Source organism: Camelus dromedarius, chromosome 27, assembly GCF_036321535.1.
Source record: "Camelus dromedarius isolate mCamDro1 chromosome 27, mCamDro1.pat, whole genome shotgun sequence".
Lineage (NCBI taxonomy): Eukaryota > Metazoa > Chordata > Mammalia > Artiodactyla > Camelidae > Camelus > Camelus dromedarius.
The window spans coordinates 22,466,807-22,482,494 of NC_087462.1; the positions used below are offsets into that span (position 1 = coordinate 22,466,807).

At 44.7% G+C, this 15,688-nt stretch overlaps 1 long non-coding RNA gene across 2 annotated transcripts; it reads right to left on the reverse strand.

Annotated features, from left to right (window-relative positions):
- Positions 1-2,481: 2,481 nt before the first annotated feature.
- Positions 2,482-15,406, reverse strand: LOC135319481 (uncharacterized). Of its 2 annotated transcripts, XR_010378122.1 has the most exons (3): positions 15,238-15,396; positions 5,920-6,118; positions 2,482-4,549 (listed from the first exon to the last, which is right to left on the reverse strand). It is a non-coding gene; the product is annotated as an uncharacterized LOC135319481 (long non-coding RNA). The 2 variants fall into 2 exon arrangements; XR_010378121.1 differs by lacking the exon at positions 2,482-4,549 and having other exon boundaries at positions 5,844-6,118; positions 15,238-15,406.
- Between the last annotated feature and the right edge of the window lie 282 nt (positions 15,407-15,688).

Sequence of the window (15,688 nt, forward strand, 5' to 3'; positions counted from 1 at the left end):
CTGGAGAATTTAGGCTGAAGGTTGGAAGGGAAGAACCCCCTCTCTTTGGAGGTGGGTTGGAACAGAATCAGGGGAGTTCACGCTTATTCCAGCAGGACATGAGTCAGGATTAGAGCGTGGGAACAGAGATTTTGAAAAACCCTGGCAGCAGATCCAGGTTTTTTGTAGGGTTTTTTTCTTTCTTTCTTTCTTTTTTTTTTTTTTTTTTTTTGAGAGGGGGAAGGTAATTAGGCTTATTTATTTTTTAATTTTAATTTTAATTTTTTTAACGGAGGTCCCGGGGATTGAACCCAGGACCTCATGCACGCTAAGCATGCACTCTACCATTGAGCTATACCCTCCCCGACAAGATTCAGGTTTTGAGACACTTTCTGAATGTATCAGGAAATTTGTTTGGAAGTCTTATTTTTTTTTTTAAAGCTTCCTGTTCAATAAGGAAAAAAGAAGCTCCCCACCCCTCTCTCCAACATTCCATGCCCCAAATGCCTGGCAAATGTGAGACCAGTGATTTGGACTAGAAATGCAAATAGATTTGCTGAAGGTTTGTTTATACAGGGCTTAGAACAGGGTCCTGAGAACAACCAGAACTATTTTCAGCATCCCTTCCCCCCCCCTGCTGCCCTCTCTCCTGCCACCTACCCCTCTTATTTCTTCCCTCCTGTTACCTGTTTATGAGTTTGCCTCTCTGGGCTGTGAGCTTCTTGATAACAGGAAACCAGCTCTCAATGTCTTTGCCTCCCCAGCATCCAGGGTGTGGTACACATTAGACGCTCAGTTAGAGGTATGAAGGGAGTGAATGAAGGACTGAATAAATGTCTCAGCTGTCAAGGTGGCTGGGATGACAATGTTATCGGTTGAATTGTGTCCCCCCCAAAAGATGCTGTGAACCCCCAGTTCTTGTGAATGGGACCTCATTTGGAAATAGAGTCTTTGCAGATGATCAAGATTGAGGTTGTTAGAAGGGCATCGAATCCACTGTGACTGGTGTCCTTATAAAAAGGGGAAATTTGGACACAGAGAAGCTCTTACAGAGGGAAGAAGACACAGGAAGACCACCATCTACAAGCCAACAAATGCCCAGAAGCAAGGAGAGTGGCCTGAACAGATTCTCCTTCGCCGCGTTCAGAAGGAGCCAATCCTGCCAACACCTTGATCTCCAGCTTTCAGCTCCCAAACTGCAGAATAAATGTCTGTTATTTAAGCCAGCCAGTCTTGGGTATTTTGTTACGGTCGCCCAGACCCAGCTGGTACGTGATGGAGCTGGGTCTCACACCCAGGGAAGCTGGCCTCCCGTCTGGCCTGGAGATACGGGATGACTTTACAGGGATCCGGAGCTGAAATGTTGATTTAAACACACACATGCAGGCCAGCAGCTGATGCAGACAGCCAGATTGCTCTTTTCATTTGCTGCCGGCCTGTGACTTTGCCATCGGCTCATCACTGAGTAAAGTTCTTGAGTGTGAGCCTGTCTTACTGGGGGTCCTGCCTTCATGTCTGGGTCAACCCCAACCGTGGTGCATTTCACAGCGCAGAGCCACGTGGGAAGGCAGCTGCCCTGGGGTCTCTGACATGGGACTCAGGGGACAATGCAGCGCAGCATCTGAGACCTCACTCAGACTCTGGGGTAGGCTGCCTGGATCCAGGCCCCAGCTCTGCCTCTCCAAAGCTGGGTGACCCCGGGCAAGTGCCTAACCTCTCTGAGCCTCAGCTTTATTATGAGAAATGCTGACAACAGTGGCACCACCTCAGAGGGTTGTCACGGGGATTAAATACGTTCATACAAATGAAGTTCTGGCAAAGCGGCTGGCAGGCGAGCAGGGCTGTGTGTGTTTGTCCTTACTCTCCTGGCGACCCATGTGTGGCTCTCGGCCGTGGTGGACATCTCCCTGGCCATCCACACCCTCCCTCCTCCCCAAAGGCCCACCTTATCAAAGAGCTCCCTTGCCCTCTGGCTTCTCATTGTGTTCATCCTACCAGCAGTGCAGCCAGGAAGGCGGTGGTGGGGGGAGAATAGGGTTGGGTCTGTGTTCCCCTCTCCTCCACCACTGGGCCCCGAGGGCATTGGTGCTGCCCTCCTCCCAAGGATGCAGCGCCTTCTAGACAGTTCATCCACCTGCCACCTCCTCCCCCAGACCCTCTGTGTCCCCTGGAACGTGCTAGCTCTCTTGTCCCTTCAGCCCTGGAGGTAAAGGTGCCCAGCTGTGGCCAGCTGAGGGCGCCACTCCACCTTCCAAGGCTTCCCTGCACACTGCCCGCCCCTTGGTAAAAAGCCCCTCTGCTACACCCCTCAGTTTACCCAATCCGTGTGCCATCTGTTTCCTGCCAGGACACTTCCTAATGCCTGTGCCCTGTAGGAGTCAGGAAACTCACTTGGGGCCCCAACAATAAGAGAATACAATTATTAATACATGGTGTTAGTAGGTAATACACTGTCATCAGAGGGTCTTTTTTTTAACATTTTTTATTGATTTATAATCATTTTACAACGTTGTGTCAAATTCCAGTGTTCAGCACAATTTTTCAGTCATACATGGACATATACACACTCATTTTCACATTTTTTTCTCTGTGAGCTACCATAACATTTTGTGTATATTTCCCTGTGCTATACAGTATAATCTTGTTTATCTTTTCTACAATTTTGAGATCCCAGTCTATCCCTTCCCACCGTCCGCACCCCTGGCAACCACAAGTCTGTATTCTCTGTCTATGAGTCTAATTCTCTCCTGTATTTACACTTTGTTTTTGTTTGTTTGTTTGTTTTTGTTTTTGTTTTTTAGATTCCACATATGAGCGATCTCATATGGTATTTTTCTTTCTCTTTCTGGCTTACTTCACTTAGAATGACATTCTCCAGGAGCATCCATGTTGCTGCAAATGGTGTTATGTTGTCGGTTTTTATGGCTGAGTGTATTCCACTGTATAAATATACCACATCTTCTTTACCCAGTCACCTGTTGATGGACATTTAGGCTGTTTCCATGTCTTGGCTGTTGTAAATAGTGCTGCTATGAACATTGGGGTGCAGGTGTCATCCTGAAGTAGGGTTCCTTCTGGATACAAGCCCAGGAGTGGGATTCCTGGGTCATACGGTAATCTATAGATTTAATGCAATCCCTATCAAATTACCCAGGACATATTTCACAGAACTAGAACAAATCATAATAAAATTTATATGGAACCACAAAAGACCTAGAATTGCCAAAGCACTACTGAAGAGAAAGAAAGAGGCTGGAGGAATAACTCGCCCAGACTTCAGACAATACTACAGAGCTACAGTCATCAAGACAGCATGGTATTGGTACCAAAACAGACATATAGACCAATGGAACAGAATAGAGAGCCCAGAAATGAACCCACAAACTTTTGGTCAACTCATCTTCGACAAAGGAGGCAAGAATATACAATGGAATAAAGACAGTCTCTTCAGCAAATGGTGTTGGGAAAACTGGACAGCAGCATGCAAAACAATGAAGCTAGAACACTCCCTTACACCATATACAAAAATAAACTCAAAATGGATCAAAGACTAAACATAAGACAAGATACAATAAACCTCCTAGAGGAAAACATAGGCAAAACATTATCTGACATACATTTCAAAAATTTTCTCCTAGAAGAAATAAAAGCAAGAATAAACAAATGGGACCCAATGAAATTTACAAGCTTCTGCACAGCAAAGGACACCATAAGTAAAACAAGAAGACAACCTACATCTGGGAGAAAATTTTTGCAAATGAAACCAACAAAGGCTTGATCTCCAGAATATATAAGCAGCTCATATGACTCAATAAGAAAAAAAAAAACAACCCAATCCAAAAATGGGCAGAAGACTTAAACAAGCAATTCTCCAAGGAAGACATACAAATGATCAAAAGGCACATGAAAAAATGCTCAATATCACTAATTATCAGAGAAATACAAATCAAAACTACAATGAGGTATCACCTCACACCAGTCAGAATGGCTGTCATTCAAAAATCCACAAATGACAAATGCTGGAGAGGCTGTGGAGAAAGGGGAACCCTCCTACACTGCTGGTGGGTATGCAGTTTGGTGCAGCCACTATGGAAAACATCAGAGGGTCTTGATGCTGAACTTCAGACTGGTGGTCAAGAGGGGGAGAGGGGAGGGGTGAGGACGGAGGAGCAGGGAGTGGGTGGTGGTGGTGATGAATTTCTTCCAGCCTTGGTAAGCTCACTGAGCTGGAGAAGTGGTGCCCAGCCGGCAGGAGCAGCCAGTGGGGAGGGCTCTGGGGCAGGGAGCCAGCCTCTGGCCTACCCCTCTCCCAGCCCCCTACACCAGGCCTGCAGGGTTATAGGTCCCCCAGGCTCGGGACGCTGCAGGCATGCCAGGCCAGGCCCAGCAGCACCAGTGAGCTAGTTCCCCACTCCCTTTGCCCCGCCCACGCCCCCGGCTGGAGTGGGAGGAAGGTGCATGGCTTCCTGGTGGGCTCTGATCTCTGCAGGGCCCGGGGCCTCCCTGGACCCACTGCAGGCAAGTGCAGCTCAGAAGGAGATCCAGTTGCTCCGTCTGGAGGCTCAGGGATCTAGGCCAGGGAGAGGCAGGCTTAGAACTTCCTTGCCTGGCCTTTATGATATTGTGATTTATAATAAAAAAAATTTTTTTTGGTCTTTTTCCCCACTTCCGGAAAAGAGCTCACCAAAACCCTTGGAATTTCCTAAGCGTTAAGAGCAATAAAAGTGTCCTGATACTCATAAGAAACCCTTTCAGCCACACACCTGAATTTACATTAGTGAGGTGATGGGTGGAAACCCCCTTGGATGGAGGCTGGTTGCCAGGGGAACCAACCACCTGATTAAAGATTGGAACTTCCGGTGTCGCCCACCTCCAGGAAAGGAAGACCGACTGGAGGTAGAATCAATCACCAACCGCCAAAGATTTAATCAAACATGCCTGTGTGATGAGGCCCTCATAAAAGGCCAAAAGGACGGGTTTGTAGAGCCTCTGGGTTGTGAACTCATGGAGAGTGGTGAACCTGGAGACGGGGTGAAGCTCCGCCCCCTTTCCCCATACATTGCCTTGTGCATCTCTTCCATCTGGCTGTTTCTGAGTTAACATCCTTTTATAATTACCTGGTGATCTAATAAGTTAAATATTTCTCTGACTTCTGTGAGCTGCTCTATGAAATTAATCAAACCCAACAAGGGGCTCATGGGAACCTCTGATCTATAGCCAATCCGTCAGAAGCAGGAGTGACAACCTGGACTTGTGACTGGCATCAGAGTGGGGCAGCGGGACAGTCTTGTAGGACTGACGTGGGATCTGATGCTGTCTCCAGGAAGATACTGTCAGAACTGAGTTGAATTGTAGGACTCCCAGCTGGTGTCAGAGAATTGCTTGGTGGTGGTGGAGAAAAACACACCTGCAGCCATGAAGGTGCATAGGAGTGGAGGAGCTAGGAAGATGTGGGACTTCCCTCCCATACCTCCCCCTTGACATGTGACACTTCTCTGCCCTCCTCTCCCATTCCGTGGTCTCTCACTCCCCAGAATCTTCCTCCATAACCGCTTCATCCCTCCCAAGATTTCCTGTCCCCCAGCTCTAGTCTCAATCTGGTCTCAGGCAGAGTAATTTCACTCTTTGAGCATCCCCACACCCAACATCAGCATTGCCTTCAAGAATCTGAAAGGTCATTAGACCATCAGACTGAGTACTCGACACATGTACTTAGGGAACGGAAAGGACTCCCAGCTACCAAAGAGATGGGTCGGGGGGAGGACTTGCAAATATCTTTTGCATATAGTAATAATAAGACACGCAGCATGATAGTACATTGCTAAGAGTTATAAAATATTTATGTCATTAAAATTACTAAGTAATCATAATGGCTGACTTTTATTACACATTTGCACAGTACCAAGCAACATCCTAAAAGCTTTACCTAAGATCTCTTACTTAATGTTCACAGCGAGCCCTTGGAGCATCTTCTCTGTCGTAGCCTGGGGAACTGAGATTCAGGGCGCTTGGGTGATTTCTCAAGGTCACATGCTTATTAAGTAGATTCGCATCCAGATCTGCTGGCCTCCAGAGGCCGACCTCTAAACCACTGATGCCATCAGGACAGAATCCAACCGAAGATCCAGGGGCTCAGTCACTATAATAGAGACGAGATGCCTTCAGAAGAGCAAGAAAAATGTCAGAAATACGCAGGAATAAACGTACGGGCAAGCAGGCAAGGCCGAGGCAGCTTACCAAAGCTCAGCTCACAAGGAAGTGTGGGCGGAGGGAGCACAGATCATGTTCCTAAGGTTGTAAGGTTCATGCTCCTCAAATTACCCCATTAATTTGTTGTCATGCCACTAAAAATCCCATTAGTGCTTGGGAGATCTTGGCAAATTAACTAAAATTAATTTGGAGGAAAAAAGGCTCAAGAGGAGCCAAGAAAATGTTCAGGAAATGGAAGGAGCAGGGGAGCTCACACTAGCCACTCATTCTTTCCATGGATATTTACTGAGCACCTATAATATACCAGATGCTGGAGATAGAGGTACCATCTCTGTCCTCAAGAAGCTTACAGTCTAGTGGATCCTAAAATATGCTATAGACTAGGGGCATGTAAATGGTGGGGCTCTGGGGCAGAAACAGACAGAAATGGTGAGGGCCCAGACATAGGCTCTGAAAAGCAGGGGGCGGGGACCCAGAAAATAATCACCATGACGGTGTTTATTGAGTGCTCTGTGTGTGCCGCATCATTGCATCCCCTCTGCAGTGCTGTGAACCAGGAGCCCTGATGATCCCCTTTACACATAAACCCAGAGGTGTTAGCCTGCTCAAGGTTACGTAGCAAAATCCAGACCCAAGTCTGCCCAACTCCGACTTCCCAGCTTGGAAGCAGTACAGGGATGTGATAGGACCCCCAAGACACCTCAGATCAGTAGGGAAGTGGCTGAGTCAGTCAGTTGTGTGGGGATAATTATTTGAGAGATGCTTAACTTGATTTTATTTATTTATTTTTAATTGAAGTATAGTCAGTTACAATGTGTCAATTTCTGGTGTATAGCATCATGTCCCAGTCATACATATACACACATATGTTTGTTTTCATACTCTTTTTCATTTAATGTTATTACAAGAGTTCCCTGTTCTATACAGAAGAAATTTGTTTTTTATCTATTTTTACATAGAGTAGTTAATATTTGCAAATCTCAAACTCCCAAATTTATCCCTTCTCACCCCCTTTCCCCTGGTAACCAGCAGATCTGTTACCAGGTCTGTGAGATTGTTTCTGTTTTGTAGGTAAGTTCATTATTGCCTTCTTCTTCTTTTTTTTTTTTTTAGATTTCACATATGAGTGCTATCATATGGTATTTTTATTTCTCTTTCTGGCTTACTTCACTTAGAATGAGGATCTCCAGGTCCATTTACTTTGCTGCAAATAGCATTATTTTTCTTTTTTATGGCTGAGTAGTATTCCATTATATAAACATACCGCAACTTCTTTATCCAGTCATCTGTTGATGGACATTTAGGTTGTTTCCATGTCTTGGCTTTTGTAAATAGTGCTGTTATGAACATTGGGGGTATATGTATCTTTTTGAATTAGAGTTCCCTCTGGATATATACCTAGGAGTGGGATTGCTGGATCATATGATACATCTATTTTTAGTTTTTTGAGGAATCTCCATGCTGTTTTCCATAATGGCTGCACCAAACTGCACTCCCACCAGCAGTGTAGGAGGGTTCCCTTTTCTCCACACCCTCTCCAGCATTTACTGTTCATGGGCTTTTGAATGATGGCCATTCTGACTGGTGTGAGGTGATACCTCATTGTAGTTTTGATTTGTATTTCTCTGGTAATTATTGATACTGAGCAGTTTTTTCATATGCCTATTGGCCATTTGTATGCCTCCATTGGAGAATTGCTTGTCTAGGTCTTCTGCCCATTTTTGGATTGGGTTGTTTGCTTTTTTGTTAGTAAGTTGTATGAGTTGTTTATATATTCTGGAAATTAAGCTTTTGTCCATCACATCATTTGGAAATATTTTCTCCCATTCCATGGTTGTCATTTTTGTTTGTGCATGATTTCATCTGCTGTGCAAAAGCTTATAAATTTAATAGGGTCCTATTTGCTTATTTTTACTTTTATTTAGGTAGACTGCCCTAAGAGAACATTGCTAAGATTTATGTCAGAGAATGTTATGCCTATGTTTTCTTCTAGGAGGTTTATAGTGTCTTGTCTTATATTTAAGTCTTTAAGTCATTCTGAGTTTATTTTTGTGTATGTTGTGAAGGGTATTCTAACTTCATTGATTTACATGCTGCTGTCCAGTTTTCCCAATTAACTTGAATTTAAAGACAAATTTGAAACAGATTTGAGATTTAAGTGTAAGACAAAACCCATAAAAGCAATAGAGAAAACAAAGGGGAAAATTATTTATAATTTTGAGTTGAGAAAGGTATTTCCAACAGGACAGTAATGATAAAAGAAAAGATCAATAGATGTAATAAATTGCAACTTAAAGCTTCTATTATATATAAAATGGATAAACAATAATTTTCTTCAGTATAGCATAGGGAACTATATTCAATATCTTGTAGTAACCTATAATGAAAAAGAATATAAAAACCAATATATGTATGTATATGCATGACTGGGACATTGTGCTGTACACCAGAAATCGACACATTGTAAACTGACTATATTTCAGTAAAAAAATAAAAATTTAAAAATTAAAAAAAAAAAAAAACCTTTTTTATAGCCCAAGGCATGGAGACCAAGAACAAAATGAGAAAATATATTCACAACATAGATGGTAGACAAAGCTCCTTGGTTTTCAAGGTGGTCTTAGAAGCCCATAAGGATAAGAAAATCACCTAATTAAAAAATGGGCAAATGGCATGAACAGGTAACTCTGGAAAGAGAGACAATCAAAGAATGACGAGCAGGTTGTTTCCCACACATTGCCCCTTCCGTACAATAGAATATAATTTGGGAATTAGTCAGAATGAGGTTCAAATTTTATTGACATGAAAAAAAAAGCAGGAAGTTAAGTGAAACTTTTAAGCTACATTTTAAAACTATAGTTTAAAAATTTTATATTTATTGTGTGTGTGTGTGTGTGTGTGTTTAAGATTCAAATTGCCTGGGTTAGAATTGGGCAAATTCTTCAACCTGGTTTCCTCTTCTAGAAAATGAGGAATAACTGTATCATCTTCAAATAGTTGTCTTGTGAGTATTAAAACATGTGCCATCTTAGAACAATGCTAGGGACATACAAAGTGCTCAGTAACTGGGAGCTCTCACCATCATTATCCATAGAGAAAAAGCAAAAAACAAAAAACCCAAAAACTTAGAAGAATACACATCAAGTTGTTCATTGTCCACACCTCTGCGGGAAGGGGTCGGGGTGGGGATGACACTATTATATTGGACTTCAGGCACATCTATGTTAATTTAAATGTTCATAACAAGTGTGTTTTCTTTGGAAACTAAAAGACAGCTGTGGGGAAGATTTCTCCTCTAAGTGGAGGACCTATCAGTCAAGAAGGAGAAGAAAGTGGAGCTGATGGCCAGAGCGAAGCAGAGATGCCTCCCGGTCCCCAGAGGGAGAGCAGTGACAGAAGCAGCTGCAGGGAGTGGGAATGGTTGGCAGTCAGCTTCCCTTAAGGCAAGGCAGTGATTTGTTTATGGAATTGCTCTGTATTTTTACCAAAAACACCCTGTTCCTTTTTTTTTTTTTAACTTAAGTTAGTTTAAATAGCTTTTTGTTCCTGGTAACCAAAAAATTCTGACCCAAACAAGTAGCTGATAAGAAAATATACTCAACCTTACTCCTTACTGAGAAACAAAGAATTGCAAACTAGAACACAGTGATATCCTTTTTTGCCTATCATGTGGAAAAGTATTTAACAGATTGTTAAACAGTCAGGGAGGGGGGGATGAAAAGAGCCAAGATGCACACACAGCTGCCACTGAAAGCAGACATTTGGTCAGTCTTCGGGAGAGCACTTAGCCATGAATCTATTTGCTCTTAGATCTAGAGATTTCACCTTGAAAAATTTTCTAAGGAAAATCTTGGACCAGTTCATGAAAATGCAAGTTCAAGGGTGATGACATTGTTTATATTGGTGAGAAAACTGAAATCAACCTAGGTGTTCATCAGAGGAAGAACTGTTAAACAAGTGGGACACCAGGTCAGATGGTGGCCAGACGATCTCTGGTACTCACACCCGTGTTCAATGCCTTCCCCTTGAGCGTGGGCGGGACCCATATCTTGCTTCCAACCAATGGAATACCTCAGTGCTAAGTGGATATCACTCTGTGATTGGATTACAAAAGATCCTGACTTCTGTTCCACTAGTAGGTGCTCTGCCTTGCCAGCTTTGATGAAGCTACTTGCCGTGTTGAGGAGGACCACCTAGCAAGGAACTGAGAGTGGCCTCTGGCTAACAGTCCCTGAGGAGCTCAGGCTAGCAACCCAGAAGGGACTGAACCCTGTTAGCGAATACGTAAGTAAAATTGAAAGTAGATCCTTCCCCACTCAAGCTTTCAGAAGAGAACACAACCCAGGCGACAACTTGGTTACAGTCTAGTAAGAAACCCCGAACAGACCACCCAGCTAAGCTGCACCCAGACTCCTGACTCACAGAAGCTGTGAGATAATAAATGAGAGTTGTTTTGAGACATCAAGGTTTATAGTAATTTGTGCTGCAGCGATAGATCACAGATACAGAAACTGCGTCACTGTTCAGAAGGGTTGCGTTAGATCTATTTGCATAAATATAAGGAAATGTCTGTGCTACTCCTGTCTTTAAAAAAAAAAAAGTAGGTGGCAGAAGAGTATATGTGAGATGATCCCATTTTTACATACAAATGTCTAAAAACATTTTTATGAGTAGCTAAAAATCTGGAATGAGATATAGGTCAGATTATTCATAAGCTTATCCCCGGGGGAGTAAGATTTTGGGAAACTCACTTGACCCAAATGGTTTGAATTTTTACAACAAGCTTTATTGCTTTGAGAAGCAAAAGACAATAATAATGAAAGATTTCCGCCTAGAAAAAAAAAACAGTAATAATAATAATCTATGGTTAAAATATCAAAGAACTTGATAAAAGATTTTGTCATTTGTGGCAGAGGCTACTTAGTGGCCAGTCCCGCACCTCCGTTCCCTTTGCCTGCCGTACACATAGAGGTTGGACGGGTCCCATTGTCACTTTGCAAGTCTCCCTTGCAGCTAGGGGTGACCACGTGGTAGGTCTGGGCAAATGAGACGTAAGTTGAAGTCCGAAAGGGGGACAGATGTCACCGGCTCCCTCCCGCCTCCCTTTCTTCTGGCCCCCCCACAGAGACCCCCTGGTGGGAAGTGGCCAACAGCAGAGCACGCACCCCGTGCTATGAAAGCGGAAGCGCCCCGTGCTATGAAAGCGGAAGAGCACCAGGCAAAGATGTTTCCAAGAAATTCAGTGGGATCCAGCCTGGGAACTTAAAGTGGAACTTCTGGAGAAAGTAATATCGAAGCTTGGCAGCCAAGTGTGTGGAGAGGAAAAAGGAGAAATGTCCCAAACAAGAGAAAAATGGAGTCACCACCTTCCAGAAGGGCAGCAAATTGAGGATGGGGTTATATTGTCTGCACATTTGTATATTTCCTCCTTGAAGCAAGATGTGCTCAGCTGTGAATTATAAAAAACTTGACTCATAGTGTATTGCATTATTTCACAAGTGAAAAAGATGGGAGACTGGTGGTCTCCAGGGCTGGTCCAAGAGCCCGACAGTCTGTGGGTTCTGAGCTCATCTCTTTCTTTCATGTTTCGTTCCCTCCTGGTCCCAACACGGCTGTCTCAGCTGGAGGATCTAAAGAAGGAGGCAGCAGATCAAGCAAGCCAGGTAGCAGGCCAGGTTGCTTCCTGTCTCTCCTTCCTGTCACAGGAGGGAAATTTCCCACCCCACTGCACCAGGCCCCACGCCAAGACTTCCTCGTGGTCTCATTGGCCAAACTGGGTCATGTCCACCTCTAATGGAGACTGGAAAAGTGAGTATCTAACCCTGCAGCCTTTAAGGTGGATAAAGACAGGACAAAAAGGGGTGGAAACCACTGTGTAGACAACAGCCATGCTCCCTGCACCTGCCTGGACCAGGGACAAGATGCCCAAGACTTCTTAGGCTGGACCCCAGGCTCGCCTTTAAACTCCCTGTCTCCCAAGACTCTGATTAATGAGCCAGCCCAGCATGATCCCCAGACCTGGCTCTTCTTTTGTTCCAGGATATTGTCCTCTTACTGGAGTCCCCAATTCTGGGCTGTCCGTGTCTGTCAACATGTCCTCCAGCTGCTCGGAATATTCTATCCCAGCCTTGCTTTCAGACATGCTGATAGCTCTTCTTCTGTGCATTAGTCAGGGTACTCCAGGGAACAGAACCAGTAGAATATGGAGAGAGAAAGAATTATTTTAAGGAATTGGCTCATGCCATTATGGAGGCTGCCAAGTCCAAAATCCTTAGGGTGGGCTGGCTGGCAGAGACTCAGACTGAATGCATCATCTCCTACTCCAGATTCCCACATAAGAGTCTATTTTGCTAGTGGAGTGGGCCAGGAGAGCAAACTGGTTAAAAGCAGGGGCTTTGGAGGTGGTCCAGTGCATCCCCCAGCTAGTTGTGGAAACTTGGAGAAAACGCTGACATTCTGAGCCTCAGTTTCCTCATCTGCAGCCTGGGGGACCTAGCATGGACCTCACAGGACTGTAGTGACAATTACTTGAGATGATGCTCTATGTAATGAACACAGCATCCAGTATACAGAGGATGGTAGGTACTCAACAAATTGTGTTTCTTCCTATCCTTTGAGCTGTAACTGGGGCATCACACAATCTTAGAGGGACATAGCCAAGTCCAGGCTCCTTGGAGTAGCCCTGGTGGGGCAGGAACCTGCTGTGTCAGTCTGGTGACTCCCAGTCCTGAGATGTTTCCAACACTTCTCTCAAGACTCAGAGCATGGGGTGGCCAGGAAACTCTGCACCCCACATCACCTAACCACAGTCTCAGGTACCCTACCGCAAACCCAGAGCCATCCCAGCGCTCAAGAGAGAGACAAAAAATAACTGATGGCAAAAACCAGGGGGTTTCATTGGAATTTTCCGCAGACCACTTCGGTAAATGTTATCACCATGCCGTGTCATTCGTTATCTTAATTGTTGCAGTGGTTTTTTTTTTTGTTTTTTGTTTTTTTTTTAGTTTAAAGCTGTCAGACTTCACAGAGATTACTCATCCAAAGAGAGCCTTTTTTTTTTTTTTTTTTTTTCTGTTCTGGTCAAAGAGTGCTTTGGGTTTCCTCAGAATGAGAAGTTTCTTCCGGCTTCTTTTGAAAGATGGTTCTTACACAATCAGAGCAAGAAGGAACTGGAGGCCATCAGATCCCAAAGCCCTCTTGCAAGGTGGGGAGACTATTAGTGAGAATGATGACTTCTTAGATGATCAAAGGGTTTAGTTTCCAGCTCTCGTAGAGAACTGGTAACTTGTGAGCTGGAAGGGGTTACAAATGACATCCCAGTCTGTTGGGTTGCCAACTGTAAATGCCTCACTTTACAAGTATGAAGGGTATCACTTCCCTATTCAGACCCTCCAGTGGCTCCGTATCTTTGAGGATGAAACTGGCACGCCTTACCATGGCCTTGCACCAATACCATCTCCAACCATCATCCTTCTTTCTCATACTCTCAGCCAGGATGGACGTCTTCCCTGCCGAGGCCACGCCTGTCCGTACCTTGGGGCATTTGCACCTACTGCTCCTTCTACACGAGACACTGGTCCCCCTTAACTTCAGATACCTGGCTCAGCTCAAATGTCACATGCTCAGAAAAACCTTCTCCAACTGTCTTAAAGAAAGTACCACCCCCGGTCACTCGCAATTACATTACCCTTCTTTGCTTCTCTCACAGCAATTCTCTCTAGCTAAAATTATCTGCCTTGCTCATCATCTTTTTGCTCCTTCCAGCACGTCAGATCCTTGTCTATCTTGTTCATCACTGTGTCCCAGAGTTAACCCAATGCCTGACACATAGTGGGTCCAATATCGTGTGTTCGAGGAAGGAATGAATGAATTTAATGTCCATTTCTTCTTTCACGTGGGCTTCATCCAAACTCTTTGAGGCAGACATTACTGTCATGCTTATTTACTGGTCAAGGAAATGGGCTCAGAGATGCAAACCGCTTCCCAAGCCCCTTATCTACTTACTCATTGCTTTGCAGCAAACCACCCTAGAGTTTACTGGCATAAAACAACGAGAAAGCATCATTTCTCTCAGTTCTGGGGGCTGGCTGGGTGGTTCTTCTGCTAGGCTTGTCTGAGTTCACCTATACGGCTGTGAGAGCTGGGGCAGCTGGCCGTCCCCCTCTGTGTAGCCATTCAGATGTCTTCACAGTCTGGTGGTCTCAGGGCATCATCCTGAGAGAGTAAAAGTTGAAGGACCAAGACCTCTTAAAGGCCTAGCCTTGGAAATGGCACAGCATCTCTTCCACTGGGTTCTATCCATCATAGCAAGTGATGAGGCTGGCCCAGATTAGGGGAAGGGATATAGACTCCAGTCTTGATGGGAGGTGCTGTCACACGGCCAAGGAGCCGGGGCCATGCTGTGGCCACCTCTGAAAATCTATCACAGACAGTAAGTGCTGGAACCAGCCTGAACGAACCTCTGACTCAACAAGGAACACCTAGGGACCCCGATGATCTGTGACTCCAGAAATCTAAATGGCCAACATCACTCATATTACATGTCCACTGGGGCTGGCTGGGGTTCTGAGACTTCATTCTGGAACTCAAAGTTCGGGAGCAACCTCTCTCTTGAACACTTCCTGAGCAGAGCCAGTCTCGTGACAGAGAGGAAAGAGACCAAGACGTACTGGCCCAGAGCCCCTGCACAGAAGTGACACAAATCATATCCACCAATGTGTCAGTGGCTTATTAGGCACAGACAGTTCATCCTCTCCCTGGGAGGGACACAGAATAATCTCATCCACATGGAGTCCATTTTTCTCTTCAGATCCTTAAAAAAAACCAAAACACCCTTCACAAAGACCAAATCTGTCTCATTCTATTTCAACTGTTGGTCCAAGTACTGCTGTCACATTTCTCCCTCTGCCCACAGAGCCCTGCAGAGAGACAAAGCTCACTGGAGCCCTCTCTTCTCCAGGGTGCAATACATCCCAGTCTTTCAGGCCACCCAGTGTGAAAATCTGCCATAATCCTTCACTGGTCACAGGATCAAGTTCAAAGTCCTACCTGTGTCCTTAGAAGCTCCCCCACAATCTGATTCCTGCCAGCACGCCAGTCTGCATTCCCTGGACGTCCCAGGCTGTGTGATGCCCCGTGCCTCTCTCTACGCTGTTTCCTCTGCCTCCGTGGCCCTTCTGCTGTTCTCCACCTTGTGAAATGTCATTTTCCTTTTAAGATCTGCCTCCAAAACCACTTCCCTCTGAAGTAGATTTCTGTTGCCTTTGACAGGTCAATCAACTTTTCCTTTCTCCCAACTTCTTCATCATAGCATCTGTTCATTCACTCATTCATATTTATTGAGCATTTATTACTGCTTCAGGCTCTGGGGAGACACAGGGAGTAATATATGCAAGTTTCCTGCTCCCTTTTGCGTTATATTCTGGAGTGCTAAAACAGGCAATAAGCGCAAAAACAAATAAATAAACAAAATAATTTTAGATAGTGGTGTTTTTGTTAC